Genomic DNA, 6273 nt, shown 5'->3' with positions numbered 1-6273 from the left:
AATCTCCCATCAATAATGCTATGGTTAGCAGACTTTGGGAATGCTTAAACCTAGGCTTTAGAGGTTGCATATACACCTGGACCAATAATAGGTATCGTATTAGAAACAGACTCATTCAAGAAAGATTCGATAGGTGTGTTGCCAATGACTCATGGATAAACCACTTCCCGGAGTCAATTGCAACACACCTACCCAGAATCAAGTCTGACCATTGTCCCTTACTTGTAACTTTATCCAAAAGATTCTATACCACTAATAACAAAACCTTTAGATTTGAACCTATGTGATGCAACCACCATTCTTTCAACAATCTTGTCCATGAGTGTTTTTCCCAAACTTCTGACCTTCATCAAGCTATTCATACCTTCCAAACTCAAGCCTCCCATTGAAACTATACAATGTTTGGAAACCTCTTCACTAAGGTTAGAACTATTACTGGCAGACTTGATAGAATCCAAAGGTCTAGAAACTACCATACTAATACTTTCCTGCAGAATTTAGAAAATGACCTCCTTTATGACTATGAAACTCTCTTGAAATGTGAAGAGGATTTCTGGAAAACTAAGTCTAGAATTATTTGGCAGAAGGGGATGCTAACACTGCCTCTTTTTATGCCTCCTCCATCAATAAAAGAAGAAGGAATAGGATTAGTGAACTTCTTGATGATGTAGGTAATGTATATAGGGGGAAGGACATCATTACTTCCCATGTGCTCCAGCACTTCACTAACCTGTACATGACCAACCATGTCCAATGCCCCAATAGTCACTACATCTCTGTTATGCCTATCAATGATATCAATGCTGAGATGAGAGCTGTTTTAGCTGCCCTTTTGAGGAACTCTACGGTTCTTCTTGCCATCAAGTCTTTTAAACCTCTTAAAGTCCCTGGGCCTGGTGACCTCCATCCCATGTTCTTTAAGAAGTTCTGGGCTGATGTTAGTCTAAAAACTTTATCCTTTTATAGAGAAGTCTTCTCTAAATGCACTATGCCTGCTGACCATAACAGCACCCTTCCTTGCCTCATACCAAAGCATAAGAATGACGCAAGCCTGAAATATTACAGACTGATCGGGCTATGTAATACCAGTTACACAATCATAACTAAAATCATTTTTAATAGAATCAAGCCCATCCTTCGGTCCATCATAGGCCCAACCCAAGATAGTTTCCAAGCCAATAGGAGGGCCTCTGATCATGCCATCATCATACAAGAATATATCACTCATATTGGAAGGATGAAGGGTAAACAGGCTAACAAGATCTTCAAAATTGACCTTGAAAAAGCTTTTGATAAACTTAAATGGTCCTTTATAAAAGATACTCTTCATTTTTTTTTGCTCTCCTCCCAACCTTACTAAACTCATCATGTCTTGTATGTGTTCTTCCTCCATAGCTATCATATTCAATGGTAGGAAAACCACCTTCTTTAATCTCTCCAGGGGTATTAGGTAGGGAGACCTCATATCTCTCTATCTCTTTATTTTGTGCATGGAAAGACTGTCTAAGAGAATTGAGGCAGAAGTAAGAGCCAAAAACTGGAACCTTATAAGCATTTCCATTAGTGATCCTAAGTTATCTCTCCTCTTCTTTATTGATGATCTCACTATGCTTGCCAGAGCCAATGCTAATAGCTGTCATACTATTGTTAACATCCTCATAACCTTTAGCCAGTTGTCTGGACAAACCATCAATCACAACAAGTAGAAAGTTACTTACTCAAAAAACTGTTCAGATTCTTTCTCTATCATGTGCTCTCAGATCCTTAACATTCAAACTAACCCAAATTTTGGGAAATACATAGGATTCCCTATTTTCAATAAAAAAAACCCTAAAACAGTGATTTTTAAATTCATAATTGATAACATGAGTTCCAGGTTAGCCGGATGAAATACCAAATTCCTTAACATGGGCTGGAAGAACTTTTTTTGCCAAGTCTACTCTTAGTGCCATACCCACTTATGGTATGCAATATTATAAAATTCTTAGTAAAGTCACTGAATCCTTTAACAAAATCCCAAAGAGATTTTGTTTGGGGTAGTTGTGCTGAAAAGAAAAAGCTCCGCTTGTTGAGCTGGGATGTCCTTACCATCTCTAAGAGGAATGGGGGCCTGGGTCTCCACAAAAGTGAGCTCAAGAATAGAGCTCTTCATGGAAGTATGGCATGGAGACTCTTCCACAACCCCAATAGCCTCTGGGGCCAAGTACGGCCCCTCCCCCACCAGGAATTTCAATTTCAGAACTTGGCATAACATTAAGAAGAGGTGGAAAGACTGTTCCATGGGCATCAGATGGAGGGTTGGTAAAGGGTATAAAGTGAACTTTATGGAGGACACTTCGATCCCCCATCTAGGAAGCCTTAGAAGCATCATCCAAGGCCCTATTAATAGCAAAGTAACCAACATCACTGTTAAATAATTCTACAATAATGGGAATTGGGATTTCACAAGGCTTTCTTTTAAAATTCCCAATGCCATTAAAGGAAACATCCTCAGTACCCCTTTGACTCTAAACTCCAATTCTAATGATAAAGTAATTTAGAATTACAACTTCACTGCTACCTTCACCACTAGTAGTACGTACTCCTGTCTTAGGAGTACCACTCTTTCTTCTTTTCAAAACAAAAACTTCCAACTTGTTTAGAGGGACAATTTTCTTAACAAAACCAAAATTTTCCTATGGCTCCTCCTGCATAACAGAATTCCCACTAGCAGCTACCTCAATCATATTAGCATAAATGCCCCCCCCCAATGCCATTTCTGTAACAACAGTAAAAAAGACATTAGCCACATCTTTTTTCAGTGCCATAATGCTTTACAGTTTTGGATTAAGATGGGTCAAAAAAGTATTTTCAAGCCCCCTTTAGTTGAAACACTATCAATGCCTCTAACTGACCTGAAACGTGGACTAAGCAGAAAGGGAAGAACTTCAACTCCTGGCTTAGTTGGGACACTTTTATCCCTTATTGCTTATGGGCCATCTGGCTAACTAAAAAAGATAACCTTTTAAACAATAAGCACAATTCCACCTCGATTGAAGGGGTGATCGCACCTGCCATTGAGTTCATGCTTCTAGCTAAGAAATAAGATACCCATAGTAGCCCTACCACTGAAACCATTAGCATTAAGTGGACTCTCCCCCCTACAAGAGGCATAAAACTTAATACTGATGGTTTATCCATGACCAACCCAGGCCTAGGGGGATTGGGTAGTGTGTTCCGAAATTGCAATAGTGAATGGCTTCTTAGTTTTTATCAGCACATTTCCCATACTACTCCTATCATGGCTGAACTTCTTGCTCTCAAATGTGGCCAAAGAACAAAACATCAGATTTTTTTATGTTGAAATGGACTCAACTGTAGCTATCACTATTTTAGCAAATGACCATCCTCTTTACCATAACATTGCTCATAGCTCAAAGAATGTTATCAGAGTGGCTCATGTGTCAGCCCTGTCGTTAGACCTTGATGGTTTGGGATGTTCGTTGCAGCCAAGGTTCCATCTCGGGTCATGATAAGAATGGTATCAGAGTTGCTCCTGTGTCAACTCTGTCGTCAGTCCTGATTCTAGGCAAACCATACGGGGTGTCAGCCCTGTCGTTAGTCCTAAGTCTAGGCAAACCATACAGGGGTATATAAGTAAGCAAGCCTAAGTCCATAAGGGGGGTGTATGTAACACCCCAACTTAGGATAAGGAGTCCTACATCAGCAAAATACGGAGGGATGTTGGGTATATAAGTAAACAAGTCTTACTTCCTAGTGACTCGTTTTAAAGTTGTGCGGGCTTGGGCCTAAAGCAGACAATATCACTAGTGAGTTGGGCCATTACAGGGGTCTATAGGGCCTTGATGGTTCGAGATGTCCATCGCGGCCAGGTCCCATTTTGGGTGGGTCGTGATATTTTTTTTGGTGAAGAAGATAATGATTTCATTAATCATTAAGGGGTGGAGGGTGGGTTAGTACTCCTATCAGCAGTAGGAGACAAAAAAAATCATTCAGGGCTACATCCCGACCCTATAGGTTAATATAAAAATGTTTGACAATACGATTAAAAGTTTTGCCGAAGCAATCGTTTCTAACTAAATTAACAGCAAAAGGGGGTACATGTGTAACAATGGTAGACCTTTCCAAAAACTTCGTCTTGGTTTCTTCTTTAGCGAAGCAATCAGCTGCTGCATTCCGCTCCCTAAATATTTGCATTGGGGCTGCTGCTCCGAGCTCCATCGTATTGTCAAACATTTTTATATTAACCTACAGGGTCGGGATGTGGCCCTGAATGGTCCATTTTTGTCTCCTACTGTTGATAGGAGTACTAACCCACCCTTTACCCCTTAATGATTAATGAAATCATTATCTTCTTCACCCAAAAAAATGTCACGACCCGAGCCGGGACCTGGCCGCAATGGACATCTCGAACCATCAAGGCCCGAGAGACCCCTGTAATAACCTAACTCACTAGTGATATTGTCTGCTTTGGGCACAAGCCTTCACGACTTTAAAACGCATCACTAGAGAGTAAGACTTGCTTACTTATATACCCAGCATACCTCCCGTGTTTTGCTATGTAGGACTCGTTATTCTAAGTTGGGGTGTTACATATACCCCCTTATGGACTCAGGCTTGCTTACTTATATACCCTCGTATGGTTTGCCTAGACTCAGGACTGACGACAGGGTTGACATAGGAGCGGTTCTGATACCATTCTTGTCACGATCCGAGCCGGGACCTTGGCCGCAACGGGCATCCCGAACCATCAAGGTTTGATGACAGGGCTGACACAGGAGCAACTCTGATAACATTCTTGTCACGACTAGGGGTGGGCATCGGTCGGTTCGGTTCGATTCGATTTTGTGTGTTCTCGATTCGGTTTATTGGTTTTCGATTTATCGGTTATTGATTCTTAACGATTCAGTTTTCGATTTAACCAATAAGAAAAATACTTATAAAATAGAATCCATCTGGATCAAGTAGTGAAGGCGTTCAGACGAGGGAAATGGAAATGGAAATGGGTCGGATGAAGAAAGACAGCAGCGGATTCAGTGGAAGTAAAGGCTTCAGTGGGAATTCATAGTTCAAGAACTCCATCTCTGTATAATCTTTTAACCAAACTCTTTTAAGATATGAATGCTTCAGAAATTGCATAAAGCAAATGATTTACTTGGTCAATATAGCCAGGGACTCCCTTGCTTCAAGAATGTTTTCTCGTTTAAGCAATATTGCACTTACATAGGTGTTAGACTATTCACTGTATTCAGTGACTAATTTTAAGAAAATATATGACTTATAACAAATTATAACTAGGATATGTGGATTACCAGATGCCCAGATTCAAGTGCAAAAAAAAAAAAAGAACTTCAACTCCATGCCAATCATCAAGAATGCTAGTATTAGCCAATTCTACAGAGAAATTATATTAATCAGTCACGAAACTGTTAACGATTGTTTACAATAATAATACAAAACTAATACAATTAGAATATTTTTACCTTGTTTAAACTTTTCGAGGACATCTATATCTTCCTCAATCTTAGTGAGTATAGCCATCAATCTTAGTCTCTCAGTAGATCAGGGGGTTCGGAGGTCTGATTCTCAAGATTTGCAGCTGAGGAAATTGACATCTACCAGTTGTCAGGGGGTCCGAGCACTATATAAGCTCCCTCCCTTCATCAACTATCAATGGAGGAGCAAGTTATATGCAAGATTAGGAGGTGGATTCAACAAATTCAAAGAGGGTTTCTTACCAGGTGGATATATCTTTTCTCAATGGACTGAATCCGTCTTTCGTAGCATCAAAACGATAGATTTCACCTACATACTGGAGATTTCAGCTGGAACAAAGAAATGGTTAACAGGTACACGGAGACAAGAAGGAGAAAGGAAAAATAATAAGGAAGCTTACTCTTGCAAGCTAGAAAACGAGGTTATCAACAACACCAGTGGGATAGTATTGATGATCCGAAGAAGCAGCAGCTCAAGTTGTTCATTGACAAAGAAAGCCATGGAGATGCGGCGGAAAGGGAAGAAGATAAAAGGAATTTTCTTAGTTTCTCATTTTAGAAACCCTACTAGATATTAGTTGATATATTTGGATATTATGGGTCAAGTTGGATCGGATCAGTTGACCCTTGGTTAAAAAAATATAAATAAGGGTAAAATAGTAATTTTAGTGTATTCTTATTATATAGGCCTAAACCGATACCGAACCGATAACCCAATAAAAAATTTTATATAACCAATAACATTTTTATCAATTCGATTTTTGCACAGCCCTAGCCA

Source organism: Capsicum annuum, chromosome 12 (genome assembly GCF_002878395.1).
Source record: "Capsicum annuum cultivar UCD-10X-F1 chromosome 12, UCD10Xv1.1, whole genome shotgun sequence".
NCBI classification, from domain to species: Eukaryota; Viridiplantae; Streptophyta; class Magnoliopsida; order Solanales; family Solanaceae; genus Capsicum; species Capsicum annuum.
Note: the sequence above shows the minus strand (reverse complement) of the source record.